The 22,832-nt window shown below is 38.7% G+C and overlaps 1 protein-coding gene and 1 pseudogene across 7 annotated transcripts in view; one reads left to right on the top strand and one right to left on the bottom strand.

Moving 5' to 3' along the window:
- NCOA6 (nuclear receptor coactivator 6) overlaps positions 1 to 22,832 on the top strand; it is a 94,541-nt gene that overhangs the window by 10,316 nt on the left and 61,393 nt on the right. The window contains exon 2 of one of the 7 annotated variants that reach the window (XM_065921857.1): positions 6,248 to 6,325. The exons of the other annotated variants lie outside the window; for them this stretch is intronic. The gene's annotated coding sequence lies outside the window, so the exon portion shown is untranslated. The remainder of the gene's footprint in view (positions 1 to 6,247; positions 6,326 to 22,832) is intronic. 7 annotated transcript variants of the gene reach the window in all.
- On the bottom strand, positions 18,480 to 19,358 carry LOC136157984 (small ribosomal subunit protein eS1-like; annotated as a pseudogene).

Raw genomic sequence — 22,832 nt, 5'->3', positions numbered from 1 at the left:
ACTCTAACAACTTTTTATGCCCCCGCCCCATTTTTTCCTTAGACTATATTCCCTAAAATAATTCAGTTCTGTCTAAGGATATCACTTTTTCACTATGTTGTTAGATTATTCATTAGAAAACTACCAGTTTATACAGTTCTACTATAGTTAACATTAGATTTTAGAGTTTTTTTCTTTTAGTGTAATAGTGATTGAGGCCTCCCTGATGATGCAGTGGGTAAAGAATCCACCTGCAATGCAGGAGACACAGATTTGGTCCCTGTGTGAGGAAGCTCCTCTGGAGGAGGGCATGGCAACCCACTCCAGTATTCTTGCCTGGAGAATCCCATGGACTGAGGAGCCTGACAGGCTACAGTCCAAAGGGTTGCAAAGAGTTGGACAAGACTGAGCATCTAAGCAGGCTCACACACGTAATAGTGATATATCACAGTTTTGTGGGATTTTTGGTATTTTAAATGTTTTATTATGAAAAAAAAAATTCAAACATTCCAAAAAGACCCTTCCAGAAATAGTTCAATGAACAATTCAGTATGTTGCCATACACTTACTAATATACTTCTTAGGTTAAACCTTTTTAAAATAAAGACATCATAATAGTATGCCTTTAAATACTTTAGCATGCGTCTCTCACAAATAAGAACATTTTCCTACATTGTTGCAACACCATTATCACAGGGAATAAAATTATCAATAATTCCTGAATGTTTGAGACATTAAGTTTGTATTTGTTTCTCCAGTTGTTTCTATAATGACTTTTACAACTGACTTATTCGAAGTAGAATCAAATTAAGAACTATGCATTGTATTTGTATTTGTTATTTTTGTAGTCTTTTTTTTTAAATCTGAAGCGTTTCCCATTTCTTATCTGCTCTCTCACCTCCCCCCACCCCCTCAAGGCATTGATTTGTTGAGACCTGAGCATTTTTCTTGTTTGTCCCACATCCTGGATATGCCTGATTGTTTTCTTTGTGGCATTTAACTTGTTCCTTGTATTTTCCTTAACTGGAAGGTTTAAGACTTGATTAGATTGTAGCCTAACATTTTGACAAAAATATTTAATACATTTTTTTACATCGTATCATATCACGAGGTGCATAGATGTCTGGTTTTCCCCTGTTGATGTTAAATTTGATCATAGGATTAAGATTGTAACTGCCAGATCGCTCCTGTGAAGCTGCATTTTTGTGTGTGTGTGTGTGTGACTAGAAAATATGTTTTTTATTTTTATCATTGATGAGTATTTTTTAGTCTTGAGCTAGTTTTTCATTCATTTGACCGTTTGTTCAGTGTAGATTTGATATTTTCCTTTTAAGCTTGTACTGTGCATTTAAAAATTTTATATAGTGTAATAAAGAATGGTGCATTATAAAAGATAAATTTCAAATTTCAAGGTATAGCTTAAATCAAATGTAATTTAACCAAGAAAAACCTTACAGATTGCAGATATACATACAGTAGGGGGCATTTCTTTGACAATCTTGTGATGTTTGCTTTTTAAAAAAGCATTGTAAGCAGGCAAAACTAAGAGGCGTAAAGCTCTTGAATAAAACAATTTTTTTTTCTTTTTGAAGGAGAGTTAAGTCCTGAATTCATAAGTTGTTTTACAAACCCAACCCCAAACACTCAGAATTTATTTTTGCTTCTTGTCCTCTTCAGTATTTCATTTGGCTGTCTTTATCAACTTTGCCAGTTCTTTATCAACTTTAAATAGCTATTTTGTGTATTTGGGGTCTTAATCCCTTTTTTGTCGTGTGGTACAAATATATTATCCCAGTCTCTCAGTTGGCTTTTGACTTTGCGGTTTGTTCTACATATAGACTACTTTAATTATCTAATCATGCCTGTCAGTCTTTTTCTTTATAATTTCTAGGTTCGTGTCTTGGTCACCACCATTCCACCGAAGTTAATAATCCTAATCTTTTTTCTATATTTTTGTCTTGTTAAGTTTTAATTTTGTTTTTCTCGTTTTTGCAACTTGGGCAGAAATTTCTTTGTTTAATATATGAGCCTGTTTATTATGCTATTGAATTTCTTCTCTTGGTCAAAAACTTTCTTCACTGTTTAGGGATATAATTATTTTAAACAATCTCTCTTGATTTTGAAGAAATGCTTTTCTGGTTTTTCTAAGTCAATTTGGATGCTCTACCTGTGTTTGAAAATAATAGTGTATTCATCTAATAACAATTCTGTCTGCAGGTTTGCCAGGTATATTCTGGGTCATCAATTATGATGAAATGGTAGCTACAGAACTCAGAAGCTGATCTAAGGACTTAAGTGTTTGATTTTTTAAAGAAAGTGACAATTATAAGAGTATAAAGCAAAAAAAAAAAAAAAAGGCTGACAAAACTGTCTTTGAATACATTTGACTCTCCTTTCCGTGGGTTCCTCATCTGCAGATTCAACCAGCCGGAGATTGAAAACATTCTCCCCCCAAATTCCAGAAAGTTCTAAAAAGCAAGACTTGAACTTCTCAAGACTGGAAACTATTTACCTTGTATTTACAACTGTTTTGACAACTGTTCACATATCAGTTACATTGTATTAGGTATTATAGGTAATCTAAAGATGATTCCTAGTATATGGATCGGATGTGCTGTTGTATGCAAATACTACATCATTTTATATGAGGGACTTGAGCATCTGCAGATGTTGGTTTTGAGGGGACGGTCCTGGAGTCCATCCCTCGTGGATACTGAGGATGACTGTATGCTAAGACAGTGGAGAAAAAGAAACACTGGCAGACTCTTAGAATGATAGTCTAAGAACTTTTTGTAATTTCGAGCCCGGATTTCATGATTTAACAGTTTCTTGTTAGAAACTTAATAGAGAAAGCAAGCCATTGTTCTCTAAAGTTGTTTTCCAACACTTTCTTAAGGCAGGGCAACATTCATTATCATTATATAACATACTTTGCTGCTCCTTTTAAAATGAAGTATTTCTTTTGAAAGAAGTGTCATACATGAAATGAAAGACTTCCCTCCTACTGAGAAGCTTTGGACAAATTATTTACTTGGGCCTTAATTTTTTTGTCTGTTCAATGAGGGTATTGGACCTGGGGCCCTCTGATACTGCTCAGAATCTCATCAAGTTATGTTTAGGGATTTTTTTAAAAAATTTAGTTCCTACATTGTAAGATTTGGTCAACATTTCAGTGTCATGAAATTTGTATATTACAGCACGGATTGAAAGACTAGAATTTTTTTTTTTTTTTGCCTTGCGGCAGGCAGGATCTTAGTTTCCCAACCAAGGATCAGATTCATGTCCCCTGCTTTGGGAGTGTGGGAGCTTAACCACTGAACCACCAGGGAAATTTCCTCTTGCACTGTTTTTTGACTGAAGCTTTATTCTGAATGAAAGAACGTGGTGGTTCACAATTAGAACATGATGTATAGTGTAGTTTTTTTCTAAACTTTACTTTATCCTCTTACCGTGGTATCTAACCCGATGGGAAAACTCTCATTGAGCCTCTGACTTACTCTGCTGATTATGCTCAATTAAAATTATAACTACAGTTGACCTTTGAACAACATGGTCTGACTGTGCCAATCCACTTATATGCAGATTTTTTTCAGTTAATACATACTGCAGTACTACACATCCATAGTTGGTAGAATCCATGAATGTAAAACCACAAGTATGGAGGGCTGACTGTAAACTTATACTCAGATTTTTGAATGCTCCTAGGATCAGACCACCTAACTCCTAAGCTGTTCAAGAGTCAACTGTATGTATCTGTGTTAGTTTAGGGATTTCAAATTTTGTATTTCACACATTTTCCCCACAAATATTTATTTTATTATGAGGCTTCATAAATTATACATATGTTGCATCTGTTCTTTTATGAATATGAAATATAAGACGAATGAAGAGAGAGACTTGGAAGTAAATATTGTATTTCACAAATTTGTCTTTTGTTTCTTATACTATTAATAAAATGTCGGGATTGAAATTTATATTTAATGTTAATATTCCCTAATCTCTTAAATTATCTATTATGCCTACAAAGAGCAAACCAGGATTTTTACAGTAGTGAAATGCCAGTCTCCTCAGCAGGCATTTTGTTAATCTTTTCAGGGCACTAAGTTTCTGTGATTTGACTGGAGGTTTATATAAATTTTCCCTTGGGATCCCTGGACTTAGGAACAGGAAACATATAAGAGTTTTATAAGAATCTTATGAAATGATGTAGGGAGGATAGAATTGGATCTTACACTAGTTGTGCCATGGCAGATTGTCTTTGACAGTTTATCGTTAACTGGGTATTAATACAATTTTAAAAATGCCTTATCTTGAAACATTGAAAGCTATGTAGTTTAAAGGCCAACTTAACTTTTTTTTTTTTCAACTTAACTTTTAAAGCAGTATAAGTGTAATATCCAGACCTAGGCATTCATGAAAATCTTATTTAAATTATCCATTCCATATTTTTTTTTGTTTCTTATATAGTAACTTCAGGAGCAGGAATCTGTTTAATAGAGAACCTGATGCATAGTAGGTGATTGGTAAAGGGAGGTTGAACAAATGCATCCATTGAAAGTATTCAAATTATAATAGGTTAGAAATTATGAAAAAAGAAATTATGAGGGACTTCTTTACACATATATTTTCCATTTAAAAAACTATCTTGTGTTCTTTAAGTCTGAAATGGTTTCAAAATGTAAAGTTTAACTCATGCAAAAAAAGTCTCGTGGTGATGGTGGTGGTAGTGAGGATATTGTTTATATTATTTGCATCTAGACCACAAACCTAGGAGATTTGTATTTTATACAAGCTGAAGAATATACTTGTGTTTGGAGAAGGAAATGGCAACCCACTCCAGTACTCTTGCCTAGAAAATCCCACCGATAGAGGAGCCTGGTAGTCTGCATTCCATGGGGTCGCAAAGAGTTGGACATGACTGAGCAACTTCACTTTCACTTTCATGAGGTAGATGACCGAAGAATTCTAGGATTCTTACTTTACAAATACTTAAAACATATGAGTAGCGAGAGTATTTGTTAAAGTGAAACCATGTGTTTGTTGTTGTGTTTGCATGTTTAGTCATGTCTGACTCTGTGATCCCATGGACTATAACCTGCCAGATTTCTCTGTCCGTAGAATTTTCCATGTTAGAATACTGGAGTGGGTTGCCATTTCCTACTCCAGGGGGATAAATAGTCCTTGAGTTTTCTTAAACCCCTGGAAGGAACCTGTAATCCCCTTTAGTTCTAGCTTAGTGATCCATCCTCTCATTTTATAATTTAGGAATCGTAGGGCTTCCCAGGTGGCACAGTGGTAAAGAATTCACTTGCCAATGCAGGAGGTGCAGGAGACACGGGTTCTATCCCTGGGTCAGGAAGATCCCCTAGAAAAGGACATGGCAACCCACTCCAGTATTCTTGCCTGGGAGTTTCCATGGACAGAGGAGCCTGGCCATGGGGTCACAAGGATTCAGATGTGACTGAGCACACACAGGCACAGAGAGATTGCACCCTGCCCCAATTCATAGAACTTTATGGGAAGGTCACAACTAGAACTTGGAGCACACTCATCCTGCCATGCTCAGCCTAGCTCTTTTTTCATTCTGTCACCCTGTGTTTCACAGTTGTGAACCCAGGACATCTGTGTTTTCCATTTGTTTACTTGTTTGTTTTTTGCAGTTGTCATTTGTAATAATTTTTTTTCAGAGAATAAGTAGAGTAAACGTTAAATTTAAAAGTTTAATATTATTACCTTATTTACAGTTTTATAGCAGAACGAGTAGGAAAATAACTTGAAGGACTAAGTCAGTAGCTAACTACGTATGTGACCTAGGGCAAATCTTGTAGCCTCTGTGAGACTGTATCTGCTACTACTTTATTAGAATCCTTTGGGGCTTCTGCCCAGAAGAAATATTTCTGGCTTTTTTTTTTTTTTTTTTTTTCAGTATTTGTCACTGAAAGTATAACACAATGCAAAGTGTACAAGTCGTAACGATAGTGAATTATAAAATGAACATACTTGTATAACCATTGCTGTTGTATTTTGAAAAAGTTTCCTTGGTGATTATAATAAGCTTTCCTTTAAAAGAAATCACTGGACTTGGGGCTGTAGGTAATGTCATGTTTTTTACAACTCTTTCTAGAGTGAAGTTAGCAGAAACGGGGTAGAGAGAAGGAATTTGTCCAGTCACAAAAATATACTTTGAATAGGTTTATTTTGATTATATTAAGTCTTGTCTTTCTGATGTTTCTCTTCTTCCTCTTTGCCCTTTTTCCTTTCTGTCTAGGTCCTGGATGGAATGGAGAGGGCTCCTACTCAACCTCTAACTATCTTTTCTGAAAGTGGTCAGAGAGTTCTTAAACAGGTCTGTTGATTCTGTAGTATACAAATGCAAGTTTGAGTTATAAAATATTTGGTTTCAACCTAAACAAAGGATTGAATTAAGAAGTAGCCTTTTTAAAAAAGAAGCCATTTTGATCTCAGTGTCCACAGGGTATTTACTTTAGCAAGCTGCATTTGGCATGTGAATTGGACCCAAAGTAACTCAATTAAAAAGATCTGTTTAATAGAAAAGCAGTTGTCATGTCTTTATCAGTTATGTTGATTATATATAATATGGCAGAATTCTTTGTTGGTTTCTGAAAAATAACAGGAAAAGATGAAAAAGTGAGTATCTCAGTTGTCTGTGATTCTGGTGGAGAATGGAGGCATGGAAAAATCCAAGAAGGAAAATAATTATTTGGCTCTCTTGGTGATACTCTCATAATTCATAACACTGGGGAAAACAATCACAGCTACCTTTACCTTGCAAATCTCTCATTCAGGGAAGGGCAAGTATATACAGGCTTTGGGTTTGGTTTTTTTTTTTTTTCTGTTTTTCTTTCTTTTACCTCACTCTGTGTCACCTGAATGAACTTTATCATTATTCAGACAGATAAAAACTCAAGCTTAGTGATTTTCCAAACTTGTCTTTACACTGAAATCTCCAGTAGAACTTTGCAAAGTACTGATGTCTTTGTTCTACCTCCCAACCACCACTGCACCCCAGGTTGTAATTTAATTGGCCTGGGGGTATGGCCTAGGAATTTTTAAAAGATCCCAACAGGATTCTGAAGTGCCGACAAGTTTAGGAACCACTGTTCTAGCTAGTTAAAGCAAATCTGGCCACTACGCAACTTGTGACTTTTTTGTGTAAATATTTGGGTAAATATATGAATAAAGGACAAATATTTTTATTTTAAAATCCTGTTCTTTAAACCTAAATTCTTACCAGAATGTAAGCTTCATAAAAGCAGGTACCATGTATATATTTTCTTCCCCATTGTATCATTAACATTTAAAGCAATAACTGGCATGTATGCTTAAGTATTTGTTAAGGGGGTGAATGAACCTATCATTCTTTAGTGAACTGAGTATGCTTTCACCTAGTACACAAGTGGTCTGAGATATAGGGTGGTGGTGGTGGTAGTGAAGAGTCCAGCCTCTGTGACTGACTGACTGGGCTCTAGTCACAGCTCTGTCACTTAGAAGCTGTCGGACGTTAAGCAAGTTGTATGGTATATCTTGGGGTTCTCTGGTGGTTCAGTGGTAAAGAATCTGCCTGTTAATGTAGGAGATGCCGTTTTGATCCCTGGGTTGGGAAGATCCCCCGAAGAAGGAAGTGGTAACCCACTTCAGTATTCTTGCCTGGGAAATTCCACGGACAGAGGAGCCTGGTGGACTGCAGTCCATGGGGATGCAAGAGGGTCGGATACAACTGAGCAACTAAACAACTAAACTGGTACCTATCTCACTTGTTAAGAAACTGCCAGTTTATTTATTTATTTTAAAATATTTCTTTTTTTTTTTTCAGATTTAGGTCATTTACTTTTTTTTTTTTCATTTATTTTTATTAGTTGGAGGCTAATTACTTCACAGCATTTCAGTGGGTTTTGTCATATATTGACATGAATCAGCCATGGAATTACATGTATTCCTCATCTCGATCCCCCCTCCCACCTCCCTCTCCACCCGATTCCTCTGGGTCTTCCCAGTGCACCAGGCCCGAGCACTTGTCTCATGCATCCCACCTGGGCTGGTGATCTGTTTCACTATAGATAATATACATGCTGTTCTTTGGAAACATCCCACCCTTGCCTTCTCCCACAGAGTCCAAAAGTCTGTTTAGGTGTAGAGTTAGGTTATTTATTTGGCTTTTTTCTTGTTTCTTGATGTAAGCCTATAATGCTATGAACCTTCCCCTTAGCATTGCTTTTACAGTGTCCCATAAGTTTTGGGTTGTTGTGTTTTCATTTTCATTCATTTCTATGCATATTTTGTTTTCTTTTTTGATTTCTTCTATGATTTGTTGGTTATTCAGAAGCGTGTTGTTTAGCCTCCATATGTTTGAATTTTTAACAATTTTTTTCCTGTAATTGAGATCTAATCTTACTGCACTGTGGTCAGAAAAGATGACTGGAATGATTTCAATTTTTTTGAATTTTCCAAGACCAGATTTATGGCCCAGGATGTGATCTATTCTGGAGAAGGTTCCGTGTGCACTTGAGAAAAAGGTGAAGTTGATTGTTTTGGGGTGAAATGTCCTATAGATATCAATTAGGTCTAGCTGGTCCATTGTATCATTTAAGGTTTGTGTTTCCTTGTTGATTTTCTGTTTAGTTGATCTATCCATAGTTGTGAGTGGGGTATTAAAGTCTCCCACTATTATTGTGTTATTATTAAGTTCCTCTTTCATACTCGTTAGCATTTGCCGTACATATTGCGGTGCTCCTATGTTGGGTGCATATATATTTATAATTGTTATATCTTCTTCTTGGATTGATCCTTTGATCATTATGTAGTGTCCTTCTTTGTCTCTTTTCACATCCTTTATTTGAAAGTCTATTTTATCTGATATAAGTATTGCAACTCCTGCTTTCTTTTGGTTTCCATTTGCGTGAAATATTTTTTTCCAGCCCTTCACTTTTAGTCTGTATGTGTCTCTTGTTTTGAGGTGGGTCTCTTTGTAGACAGCATATATAGGGGTCTTGTTTTTGTATCCATTCAGCCAATCTTTGTCTTTTGGTTGGGGCATTGAACCTATTTACATTTAAGGTAATTATTGATAGGTGTGGTCCCGTTGCCATTTACTTTGTTGTTTTGGGTTCACCTTTATACAGCCTTTCTGCATTTCCTGTCTAGAGAAGATTCTTTAGCATTTGTTGAAGAGCTGGTTTGGTGGTGCTGAATTCTCTCAGCTTTTGCTTGTCTGTAAAGCTTTTGAATTCTCCTTCATATCTGAATGAGATCCTTGCTGGGTACAGTAATCTAGGTTGTAGGTTATTCTCTTTTCATTACTTTAAGTATGTCCTGCCATTCCCTTCTGGCCTGGAGGGTTTCTGTTGATAGATCAGCTGTTATCCTTATGGGAATCCCTTTGTGTGTTACTTGTTGTTTCTCCCTTGCTGCTTTTAATATTTGTTATTTGTGTTTGATCTTTGTTAATTTGATTAATATGTGTCTTGGGGTGTTTTGCCTTGGGTTTATCCTGTTTGGGACTCTCTGGGTTTCTTGGACTTGGGTGGCTATTTCCTTCCCCATTTTAGGGAAGTTTTCAGCTATTATCTCCTCGAGTATTTTCTCATGGCCTTTCTTTTTGTCTTCTTCTTCTGGGACTCCTATGATTTAAATGTTGGGGTGTTTCATATTGTCCCAGAGGTCCCTGGGGTTGTCCTCATTTCTTTTGATTCTTTTTTCTTTTTTCCTCTCTGCTTCATTTATTTCCACCATTTTATCTTCTACCTCACTTATTCTGTCTTCTGTCTCCATTATTCTACTCTTGGTTCCCTCCAGAGTGTTTTTGATCTCATTTATTGCATTATTCATTTTCAATTGACTCTTTTTTATTTCTTCTAGGTCTTTATTAAACATTTCTTGCATCTTTTCAATCTTTGTCTCCAGGCTGTTTATCTGTAACTCCATTTTGTTTTCAAGATTTTGGATCATTTTTATTATCATTATTCTAAATTCTTTTTCAGGTAGATTCCCTATCTCCTCCTCTTTTGTTTGACTTGGTGGGCATTTTTCATGTTCCTTTACCTGTTGGGTATTTCTCTGCCTTTTCATCTTGTTTAGATTGCTGTGTCTGGAGTGGGCTTTATTCTGGAGGTCTGTGGTTCCTTTTTATTGTCGAGGTTTTACCCAGTGGGTGGGGTTGGACAATTGGCTTGTCAAGGTTTCCTGGTTAGGGAAGCTTGTGTCGGTGTTCTGGTGTGTGGAACTTGATTTCTTCTCTTTGGAGAGCAATGGAGTGCCCAGCAATGAGTTTTGAGATCGATCGTCTATGTGTTAGGTGTGACCTTGGGCAGCCTGTATGTTGACGTTCAGGGCTATGTTCCTGCGTTGCTGGAGAATTTGCGTGGTATGTCTTGCTCTAAAACTTATTGGCTCTTGGGTGGTGGTTGGTTGCAGTGTAGGTATGGAGGCTTTTGGACGATCTCTTATTACTTAAATAAGTTCCACGTAGTCAGGAGTTTTCTGGTGTTCTTAGGTTTTGGGCTTAAGTCTCCTGCCTCTGGATTTCAGTTTTATTCTTCCAGTAGTCTCAGGACTTCTCCAACTATACAGCACTCCTTTCGAAGACAATGGGTTGCTTTTCTGGGCGCCTGATGACCTCAGCTAGTGATCAGAAGTTGTTTTGTGAAGTTTGCTCTGCTTTCAGTTATTCTTTTGATGAATTTGTAGGAGAGAAAGTGGTCTCCCCGTCCTACTCCTCCGCCATCTTGGCTCCGACCTTTATTTTAAAATATTTCTTTATTTCTTTTGCTGCACTGGGTCTTAGTTGTAGCACATGGGATCTTTAGTTGCAGCTTGTGAACTCTTAGCTGTGGCTTGTGGGATCTAGTTCTCTGACCAGGGATCAAGAATTCCCAGCAAGGATCTGCATTGGGAGCACAGAGTCTTAGCCACTGGACTACCAGGGAAGTCCCTGCCAAACAGTTTAAAAAGATGTGAATGTTCAGCAGAATTTCCAAGGAGGGTGCATTAGTTATCTGTTGTTGCATAACAAATTACCACAAATTTAGCCGCTTGAAGCATAGATTTATTAGGGCACAGTTTCCAGAAGTCAGGAGTTTGGACACAGTTTACGTGGGCCCTCTATATCAGGGTCCCGCAGGCAGCAGTCAGGGTGTCAGCCAGGAATGGAGTCATCTCAGTGATTGACTGAAGAAGGATTTCCTTTAAGCTTACTTGGTTGTTGGCAGGATTTACTTCGTCAAGGGGTGTTGGATTTTTAAGGCCTTGGTTTCTTACTGGCTATTGGCTGGAGACAGTTGTCAGTTCCTTACCTTGTAGCCCCTCCAGCGTGGCAAGCTGAGAAGGCGGTAGAGTCTCCTAGGGAGATGGAAGTCTCATTCTTTTGTAACCTATTCATGGAAATGCCACTGTATACATTTGGCTATAAGTAAGTCACTAAGCTAGCCCACATTCAGGGGGAGGAAGAGGGGCAGGGGTGATTATACCAGGGCATGAATACCAGGAGGCTGGGATAATTAGTGGCCATCTTATAAGTCTGTCTACCACAGGAGACATGGCTTAGTGCCAGGCTGGGACTCAGTGGGGTATTAAAGGGAGTAGGGGTAGTGAGGAATAGTTTGTGAAATTTTCTTTACCTTACCCGTAATCAGACTATATCTTTCTTCCTTCTGTCTTTAACATTAGCTTCTCTCCCCTTCAAGAACGGAGCCATAATACAAGGATCATTCTCACAGTGAGATTTTAATCTTGAGTGGGTGGTGTGTGTGTATGTTTTAAGATTCAACTAAGGCTTCTCCCTGTATCATTTAGTGTTTATATACGCATGTATTTTTTAAAAAGCATTTTGTCATGGAACTTGAGACACATACAAAAGTAGAATGCTATCCTGAACCCCATGTACCTTTCACCCACCTTCAACAGTTTATTTTTTACTAATCTTACATGTATTATTTATATATAGCAAGATGTACAGTTTGAGTTTCGATAGATGTGTATATCCCCACAATAAAGATATAGAACATTTTCACTCCAAAGGTGCCTCATCCTTGTGTAATCAGTCCCCACCCCAATCCGAGACAAGTACCCATCTGATGCCTATTGCTGTAGGTTGGTTTTGCCTACTGGAACGCCATAGAAATATTCTTTTGATCACCATGAAGTTTTTTATATTCATTCATGTTGTTGCATGTATCAGCGGTTCAGAATTCTTCAGCCTTGGCACTGTGGACATTTTGAAAAGGATAATTCTTTGTCTTGGAGATTGTCCCGTGCATGTGGGGTTATTCAGTAGCATCCCTAACTGCTATCCACTAGAAGCCATTAGCACTTCCCTCTCCAGTGGTAACAGTCAGAAATGTGTCCAGACTTTGCCAGATGTCCAGTGGAGAACAAAATCCTGTCCCTACTCTACTTGAAAATCATTTCAGTATTATTATTTGTCAGTATTCTACTATAGGAATATACTTCAGTTTATCCACTTACTAACTGATAGACCTGTCCTGAAGTAAGAAGGCAGAAAAATAGCCTTTTACCTGGGTATGGTGTGTGCTAAGTCACTTCAGTCATGTCCGACTCTTTGCGACCCTTTATATGGTAGCCCTTCAGGTTCCTCTGTCCGTGGGATTCTCCGGGCAAGAATACTAGAGTGGATTGCCATACCCTCCTCCAGGGGCTATTCCCAGCCCAGGGATCAAACCTGCATCTCATGTCTATCTGCATTGGCAGGTGGGTTCTTTACCACTTGCGCTACCTGGGAAACAAAGTCACTCAGTCGTGTCCAACTCTTCATGACTCCAGGGACTGTAGCCTGCCAGGCTCCTGTGTCCGTGGACTTTTCCAGGCCAGAATACTGGAGTGGGTAGCCATGCCCTTCTTAAGGGGATCTTCCCAACCCAGGGATCGAACCCAGGTCTCCCACATGGCAGGCGGATTCTTTACCAGCTGAGCTACCAGGGAAGCCCTGGAAGCCCATACAAAGGGAAGTTATATGGCGGTTTAAAATAGTGAAGTACTATTACTTGCTACAGCACCTTGGAGAAATAAAACTAAGTGAAAGAAGCCAGTCACAAAAGACCACTTATTGTATGGTTCTTTTTGTATGCTGCTGCTGCTAAGTCGCTTCAGTCGTGTCTGACTCTGTGCCACCCCATAGACGGCAGCCCACCAGGCTCTGCCATCCCTGGGATTCTCCAGGCAAGAACACTGGAGCAGGTTGCCGTTTCCTTCTCCAATGCATGAAAGTGAAAAGTGAAAGTGAAGTTGCTTCGTGACCCCATGGACTGCAGCCTACCAGGCTTTCTGTCCATGGGATTTTCCAGGCAAGAGTACTGGAGTGGGTTGTCATTGTCTTCTCCACTTATTTTATGAGGTATCTCGAATAGACCAATGTTCCTTGACCTAGCCTAAAACTCTTTATCCTTTAATGGGGAGGAGCAGGTAACCCATTAAATTAATGACAGAGCATATTAGAAAAGTTGTTCATAGTACTCAAAGATCATGGTGACTGATAGTAATTTTTACTTTCTACCTTATCTTCCTTTTGAATAATTTTTTAAAAATAACATTAATCATATTTATAATATGATGAGCACAATAAAGAATAAAAATGCTATGGACCTAACAGAAGCAGAAGATATTAAGAAGAGGTGGCAAGAATACACAGAAGAGCTATATAAAAAAGATCTTCACAACCCAGATAATCACGATGATGTGATCCCTCACCTAGAGCCAAACATCATGGAATGTGAAGTCAAGTGGGCCTTAGGAAGCATCACTATGCACAAAGCTAGTGGAGGTGATGGAATTCCAGTTGAGCTATTTCAAATCCTGAAAGATGATGTTGTGAAAGTACTGCACAGTATGCCAGCAAATTTGGAAAACTCACCAGTGGCCACAGGACTGGAAAAGGTCAGTTTTCATTCCAATCCCAAAGAAGGGCAATGCCAAAGAATGTTCAAACTACCACACAGTTGCATTCATCCCACACTAGCAAAGTAATGCTCAAAATTCTCCAAGCCAGGCTTCAACAGTATGTGAACTGTGAACTTCCAGATGTCCAAGCTGGTTTTAGAAAAGGCAGAGGAACCAGAGATCAAATTGCCAACATCCGCTGGATCATCGAAAAAGCAAGAGAGTTCCAGAAAAACATCTACTTCTGTTTTATTGACTACGCCAAAGCCTTTGACTATGTGTATCACAACAAACTCTGGAAAATTCTTCAAGAGATGAGAATACCAGACCACCTGACCTGCTTCCTGAGAAGTCTGTATGCAGGTCAAGAAGCAACAGTTAGAACTGGACATGAAACAACAGATTGGTTCCAAATCAGGAAAGGAGTATGTCAAGGCTGTATATGTCACCCTGCTTATTTAACTTATATGCAGAATACATCATGCGAAATGCCGGACTGGATGAAGCACAAACTGGAATCAAGATTGCCGGGAGAAATATCAGTAACCTCAGATATGCAGATAACACCACCCTTATGGCAGAAAGCAAAGAAGAACTAAAGAGCCTCTTGATCAAAGTGAAAGAGGAGAGTGAAAAAGTTGGCTTAAAGCTCAACATTCAGAAAACTAAGATCATGGCATGTGGTCCGATCACTTCATGGCAAACAGATGGGGCAACAGTGGAAACAGTGGCTGACTATTTTGGGGGGCTCCAAAATCACTGCAAATGGTGACTGCAGCCATGAAATTAAAAGATGCTTGCTCCTTGGAAGGAAAGTTATGACCAACCTAGACAGCATGTTAAAAAGCAGAGACATTACTTGGCCAACAAAGGTCTATCTAGTCAAAGCTATGTTTTTTCCAGTGGTCATGTATGGATGTAAGAATTGGACTATAAAGAAAGCTGAGTGCTGAAGAATTGATGCTTTTGAACTGTGGTGTTGGAGAAGACTCTTGAGAGTCCATTGGACAGCAAGGAGATCAAACCAGTCCATCCTATATGAAATCAGTCCTGAATATTCATTGGAAGGACTGATGGTGAAGCTGAAACTCCAATACTTTGGCCACCTGATGCAAAGACATGACTCATTGAAAAAGATTCTGATGCTGGGAAAGATTGAAGGCAGGAGGAGAAGGGAATGAAAGAGGATGAGGTTGTCGGATGGCATCACCGACTCATTGGACATGAGTTTGGGTAAACTCCATGAGTTGGTGATGGACGGAGGCCTGGCTTGCTGTAGTCCATGGGGTCGCAAAGAGTTGGACACGACTGAGTGACTGAACTGAACTGATATTTATAATAACTATTTAGACTTAGTCTTATGTTTGTGTTTATGTTTGAGGAGGGCATGGCAACCCACTCTAGTATTCTTACCTGGGGAATCCCAATGGACAGAGGAGCCTGGAGGGCTGCAATCTATGGGGTCGCAAAGAGTCAGACATGACTGAGCGACGAAGCACAGCATAGCACAGTCTTATGTTTAACTGATTGCATTTTTCCTTCCTATTCTCAAGGTCTTGTTTTTGGTTAATTATATTCAGACAATGTAGTTTTTATGTACTTTTTAATAAAAAATACATGATTGGTATACATCTGAAATTATCATGTTGATTTCACACTGAATGACAACTTGGTGGGGAAGGGAGCAGAATTATTAGGTCACCTTGTTTTTTCCATTCTTAATTCTTTAATATATTGCCATTATCCTCCAGTCTTGCAAACCAAAAATCTGTGGCCAGACCAAATTTTGGTCTTCTGTGTATGACTTCTTTTTTCTTTATTGGTTGATTGTGGGGCATTTTCTTTATCCTTAAAATCTGAAAGTTTCACTAGAACAAATCCAGTCACTCTCTTTTTAGTAATTTTGCTGGTCTTTTGTGAGCTCTTTTGATCTGGAGATGCAGAACATTCTTTGACCCAGGAAAGTTTACATTTCCTTTTAGAAAATCTTTGATGATTATTTCTGTCCGTTTGTTTTCAGGATAGCAAATTAGTTGAAGTTTCTCTCTCCTCTTCTTATCAGTCCTCTCTCATACTTTTCATTATTTGTCCTTTCCTACTCTATTCTGAAAGAAATTTTGAATTTGTTGTCCCTGTGTTTCTAATAAAGTATTCTGCTCTTTACTTTTCTAGTAAAGATTTGAATTCTGCTTTGGTACATTTGTAATTTTTACCTTTCTTTTCCCCCTGTCACATTTATTCCTGCATCTCAACTAGCTTCTTTCATTTCTGCCTGTGAACTTTGAGCTCTTATTTCAATGTGCTTTATCAAGTTTGTTAAGAGCAATGTAGTTGATTTCTATAATTTAACCGATTGCTCCTTATATTTTCATTTTCTGGATTACAGAGGCAGAGTTTCTCTTCTTTTATGTTGCAGAAAGTTTTCCTATCTCTCCCTTCAATTCTTCCTTGAGTAAGGAGAGGGGTATACAGGTCTAGCATGTGCCAGATAGGGTAAACTTGGTAACTATAGGAATTCTCTTTTTTAAGGTGTTAAACTAAAGGACTAATTGATTCACATAGTTTCTGAATACTTTCGAGTGTTCAGCAGTCATTTATGTGTTTCCTGCTGGATTGAGTAGAGGAAATTCCTTCCTTTGGCCTGGTAATTTTACTTTGAAAAAGATGATTTTTTGTTATTATTGATAATTTGAAGTCTAGGCTACAAAAAAATGATTTCCAGTATGTAATGCTCCCAGGGCTTTTGCTATCTCAGCCCTTCCTGCATTTGCCTTCAGATCTCAGGGTGAATGTACTACTTTGTATGTTACAGAATCTGAAGTACAGAAGGAAGGTTGTAGGTATATAATACTAATAGCACTGACTGTTTTAAGTGAATCTCTTACAGAAGGCATTGCCATTGCTGCCTCTGGAGAAAGCTGTTTAGGAACAGGTAGTTGGAGGAAGTTAGAAATCTGTTGCTATCTTCCTGGCTCCCATTTGTGCCTGCTCTTCGGCAGAAAAGTCATTTTTGAGTCCAGCTGTTGTTTGAGCAGCAGCCCTAGTTGCCAGTGCTGTTAATAACTTTGAGTCTCAGTGTGTCCTTAAGTATATCAATGAAAAATTAGGGTAGAGGTGATGATAGAGATGAACCAGGCATTGTTCGGTAGCCTCCATTTTAGCTCCCAGCCTACTGTTAATTTTTTGAAAGAAGGAAGATGAGAGAAGAGTGGAGAATAGGCACTAGTGGAAGAAGGAAGAGTTTTAAATATCTTGTACCAAATTAGTTGCAATTTCTAAGGGAAATGTGATAACATTGAAATCAAATAGTCAAGGTTTAAAATACTCTTGGTTAGTCTTTGTTTTAAAGCTTATTTTGTTTGATACAAGTATTGTTACCCCAGCTTTCTTTTTATTTTCATGCAATACCTTATTTCATATGCTCATGTTCGGTCTGTGTTTTTTTTTTTTTTTTTTTAGATCTGAGTCTCTTGAAGGCATTGTGTATCTGGGTCTTGTTTTTGTATCTGTTTAGTTATTCTGTGTCTTTTGATTGGAGCATTTAGCCATTCAGGTTTGAAGTTATTGATGGTATGTACTTACTGCCATTTGTTTATTTTATTCTGATTGTTTTGTAATTCTTTCGTGTTCCTTCTTTTTTTCTCTCTCTCTTCCCTTGTGATTTGATGACTATCTTTAGTGTTATGTTTGGATTCCTTTCTATTTTGCATGTTTGTATTATAGATTTTTGCTTTGTGATTACCATGAGATTCATATATAACTCTGTGGGTGTGTAAATTAAGTTCAGACACATTCTAACAACTCTGCATTCTTACTCCCTCCCCAACCACGTTTAATGTTTTGACATTATATTTTACCTCTTGTTTTGTATATCCCTTAACTACTTACTATGGATAGAAATGGTTTACTACTTTTACCTTTTAACCTTCCCTCTAGTTTTTTATGTGGTTGATCTGCCTTTACTGTATGCTTTCCTTTACAAATAAGTTGATTTTTTTGTTTTGTTTTGTTTTTTACCATGCCACACAGCTTTCAGGATCTTAGTTCGCCAACCAGAGGTCAGATCTGTTCCCCCTCCAGTGGAAGCGCAGAATCCTAACCACGGATTGCCAGGGAATTCCTCATAATTCTGATATTTCTAGTTGTGGTCTTTTCTTTTTAGAGAAGTCCTTATAACATTTCTTGTAAAGCCAGTTTAGTGACACTGAACTTTTAGCTTTTGCTTATCTGCACAACTCTTCATCTCTACTTCAAATCTGAATGATAGCCTTGCTGGGTAAGCTATTTTGGATTGTAGGTTTCTTCCTTTCTTCTCTTTGATTATATCATGCCACTTGCTTCTGGTCTGTAACGTTTCTGCTGAAAACAGCTCATGGTCTTGTGAGAATTCCTTTGTATGTAACCATTTGCATTTTCTCTTGCTGCCTTTTTTTCTTCTTCTTTTGTTCACGCTGTGTGGCTTGTGGGATCTCAGGTTCACAAGCAGGGATTGAACCCCAACAGGGGCAGTGAAAGAGCTGAATCCTAACCACTAGACAACCGGGAACTGCCAAGTCTTGCTGCTTTTAAGATTCTTTCTTTGTCTGTTTTTTTTTTTTTTTTTTTTTTTTTTTTTACCACAAATAAGATCTTTTATTTGTCACCATTAAGAGTCTGCATTTTAAACCGATTCTTGGACTGGTGGCTCGTATCCATCAGCTCGTTCAACTTTAGCACCTGTCTCATTCCCAGTAGCTTTTCTAGAACTACTACCTTCACCATGTAGCTCCATGAGTTTTCCCAGTTCAAATTTGGGCTTCTTCAGCATTTTTACTTTTCTAACGAATACGTCATGGAGCGGATAAACAGATTGGCAAGCCTTTTCTATGTCCTTTCCAATGCTATCTGGAATCAGTTTATTGACCACCTCTTTCAAATCGTTTGTCTCCACCTCTCGGGTCATGATCTCCATCATCTTGCAGCTCTGGCACACCTGCTAATGCTGGGCATAAGAGGTCTTCTGGATCTGATTGTTGCACTTTTTAGTAAAACCCACACAGAACAGACGAAGCAAGTAACCATCGGTAGTCTTGACATCAACGTGAGTTTCAATCATGGTCTGCCATTTTTTGACCATGGAGCACATTTTGTCACGGGTAAGATCCGTAATGTGAAAATTAGCCAGGCAGTTTTTGCCCTGAACGTCCTCAGTAATTAGCTTGAATTTTCTAAATGCTACTTCATCATTCTGCAGATCAGCAAGACTCACTTCAAAACCACGACCTTTGAGGCCATCAGACGCGATTTTGGTTCCTTGAGTTCTCGTGACCAGTGTTTTCCCAATATTCCTTGTATTGAACATAGCTGGTGCTTTCACATCATACCAATCTTTTTTAGAAAATGGGTCAACCACTTTCTTCTTGGCTCTTTTTCTGCCTCCTTTCGTAAGGCGCTTGTTCTTGCCGACCGCCATGGTGCCGCTCAAAGAGCCAAAAAGGCTATCTTTGTCTTTAACTTTTGCCATTTTAATTATAGTATATCTTGGTGTGGACCTCTTTGGGTTCATCTTGTTTGGGACTCTGTACTAAGTCCTAGATGTGGATGTCTGTGTCCTTTCCCAGGTTAGGGAAGTTTTCAACTCTAATTTTTCAAATAAATTCTCTACCCTCTTCTGTCTTCTCCTATTTGGGCCTCTAAACTGCTAATGTTACTATACTTGCAGTTTTCCAAGAGATTTCTTAAGCTATTCTCGTTTTCATAAGTTCTTTTTTCTGTTCAGCTTGTGTGATTTCCATTACCCTGACTTCCAGTTTGCTGATCTGTTCCTCTGTATTATCTAATCCACTGTTGATTACATCTAGTGTGTTTTTATTTTTTTATTTTTATTTATTTATTTATTTATTTATTTTTTAGTGTATTTTTAATTTCAGTTATTGTGTCCTTCAGCTGTTTGGTTCTTCTTTGTATTTTCTCACTCTTAAATTTCTCACTTTGTTCATTCATTCTTCCAAGTTTGTTGAGCATATTATGATCATTACCCTGTACTCTTTGTCAGGTGGATTGTTTATCGCCACTTACTTTAGTTCTTCTTTGGTTTTGTTTTGTTCCTTTGTTTGAAACATACTCCTCTATCTCCTTGTTTTGCCTAAATCTCTGTTTATTTCTATTGGTTTGACCAAAAGGTTCATTCAGGTTTTTCCACTGTTATGGAAAAATCTGAACAAACTTTTTGGCCAACCCAATATGTAATAGGTAGGCCAGTTATTGAACATTTCCCAATTTTGGAGAAGAAGTCTTATACAGGAGACGTCCTATGGGACCCAGCTGCATGCTACTCTTGGTCACTTAGTGCTATATATTCTTGGGGTGCCCTCTGTGGACTGTGTGGGTCATTCTGTTGTTGGGGGGCCATGTACTGTGGACATGCTGGTAGGCAAGGCTGGCTGCCAGCCTAGTTGGATGCCAGGTCCTGCCTCATGAATGGCTGCCAACCCACTAGTGGTGGGCCTAGGTCCCGGCACAACTGGCTACAGGGTCCCAGGGGTCTCAGGGTTGGTGTTGGCCGATGGTTGGGAGGGGCCAGATCCCTCAGAGGCTGAGGCTGGTGCTGGCCTGCTGGTGGGTGGGTAAAGCCCCCAGGACTAATAGGCTAGAGGGAGTACTCCAAAATGTCTCTTGCCAGCGCCAGTATCCTCATGGTAAAACAAGGTCACTCATTTGGCTGCTGCCAATATCTATGTCCCCAGGTAGTGTCCCAGTTGATACATTCCTCTCCAGAAAGCTCTGCAAGATTAGCAAGTGTTTCTGACCCAGGCTCCTTTCAAGTTACTGCCTCTGTACTGGGAGACCATGTGAGATTTGACATGCACCCTTTAAGAGCAGAGTCTTTTACTTACAGCCTTCTAGCTGTCCTGTACACAAGCCCTGCTGACTTTCAAAGCTAGATGTTCTGGGGACTCATCTTCCCAGCGCAGAATCCCTGGACTGGGGATCCTTATGTGTGTCTGTAACCCCTCACTCCTTGGGGAAAACCCCTGTAACTGTGATTATCCTCTGCTTTGTGGGTTCCTTACCTGGAGATGTGGGTTTTGACTATACCATGTCTAACTTTTTTAGCCAGATGTTTAATTCACTTTATTTTCTCCTGATATAGGTGTTCTTGGCTGTGTGAATTTTCTTCTAACTGGTTTGGCTGTATTCTTTAGGTTCCAATATGTAGTATTCTCCTTATTTCTAAAAGATTTGCTGTTCTGATATCTTTTTTAACCCAGATCCATAGGTTTTATTGTTGTTTTAAGGTGGAAGGCCATGGTCTTATTTTAAATTTATAATTTTGGTGCATTGTCACCAGGGTAATTTGACTCTCCTATTGTTACTTTTGGATTTATTGAGATTTTCTTTATGGCCTTTCTTAAGGTTAATTTTTATTGATTGGAAACTTAAAAATTGACTTTTTCTTGATAAAAATAGTTAAGTGATACTTATTTCTCTAATAATTATTTATTAATACCTAGTTCATATATCCATCTAAAATTTGTTAAGTTTTATCTGTTTTTGACTGCACTGGATCTTCATTGCTGCATGCGGGCTGTCTCTAGTTGTGGCGAGCAGGGGCTGCTCTCTAGTTGTGGTATGTGGGCTTCTCATTGCAGGGGCTTCTCTTGCTGTGGAGCACAGGCTGTAGGCACACAGGCTTCAGTAGTTGCAGCATGTAGGCTGAGTAGTTGTGGTGCCTGAGCTTAGTTGCTCCTCAGCATGTGGGATCCTCCTGCATCAGGGATCAAACCCATGTCCCCTGCATTAGCAGGCGGGTTCATAACCACTGGACCACCAGTGAAGCCCTATCTAAAATTTTGAGATTGTAGGACTTCCCTGGTGGTACAGAGGATAAGAATCTGCCAGTGCGGGGGACACAGGTTCGATCTCTGTTCCAGGAAGATTCCACATGCTGCGGAGCAACTATGTCCATGAGCCACAGCTGCTGAGCCTGTGTGCTGCAACTACTGAAGCCCATGTGCCTAGAGCCTTTGCTCCACAAGACAGGCCACTGCACTGAGAAGTCCACACACTGCAACTAGAGAGTAGCCCCTGCTCTCCACCTGCACGCAGCAATGAAGACCCAACACATCCAAAAATTTTTAAAAATAAAAATAAAACAAAATTTGAGATTATAAAATCTGTATTTGGCAATAATGTAAACTTCAGCAGCCTAGTTAAAGACATTGTAGACATATTTTCTTAAGAGGGAAATTTTTTCTGATGCATACCAAAATTATGCAGTTTCCATACATAAATTTCTTAGGTACAGTAAAGAATGCTTTAAAACTTGAACTGAAAATTTAATGAAAAATAAAATGTATAGCTAGTATTGATAAAATAGGAAAAAAGTATAGATCTTGTATTTAGTATATGTACAAAGTAGTATATATGGGCTTCCCTGGTAGTTCAGCTGGTGAAAAATCCTCCCGTTATACAGGACACCCTGGTTCAATTCCTGGGTCAGAAAGATCCCCTGGAAAAGGGATAGGCTACCCATTCCAGTATTCTTGGGCTTTCCTGGTGGCTCAGATGGTAAGAATCCGCCTGCAATGTGGGAGACCTGGGTTTGGTCCCTGTTGAGAAGATCCCCTGGAGAAGGGAACACCTACCCAGTTCAGTATTCTTGCCTGGCGAATTCCACGGACAGAGGAGCCTGACAGGTGACAGTCTGTAGAATCTCAAAGAGTCGGACACAGCTGAGCAACTTTCATTTCACATATATGTGTATGTATATACTTTTTCCTTACAGGTTATTAGGCAATATTGAGTGTAGTTCCCTGTGCTGTACAGTAGGTTTCTGTTGGTTTTCTGTTTTATATATAGTAGTGTGTATATGGTAATGCCAACCTCCTAATTTGTCACTCCCCCCTTCCCCTTTAGTAACCATACATCTGTTTTCTGTGTCTATGAGTCTTTTTCTGTTTTGT

The sequence above is a fragment of the Muntiacus reevesi genome, chromosome 2 (genome assembly GCF_963930625.1).
Source record: "Muntiacus reevesi chromosome 2, mMunRee1.1, whole genome shotgun sequence".
NCBI lineage: Eukaryota > Metazoa > Chordata > Mammalia > Artiodactyla > Cervidae > Muntiacus > Muntiacus reevesi.
The sequence above is the reverse complement of the archived record's forward strand: the minus strand, read 5'-3'. Positions and strand labels throughout refer to the sequence as shown.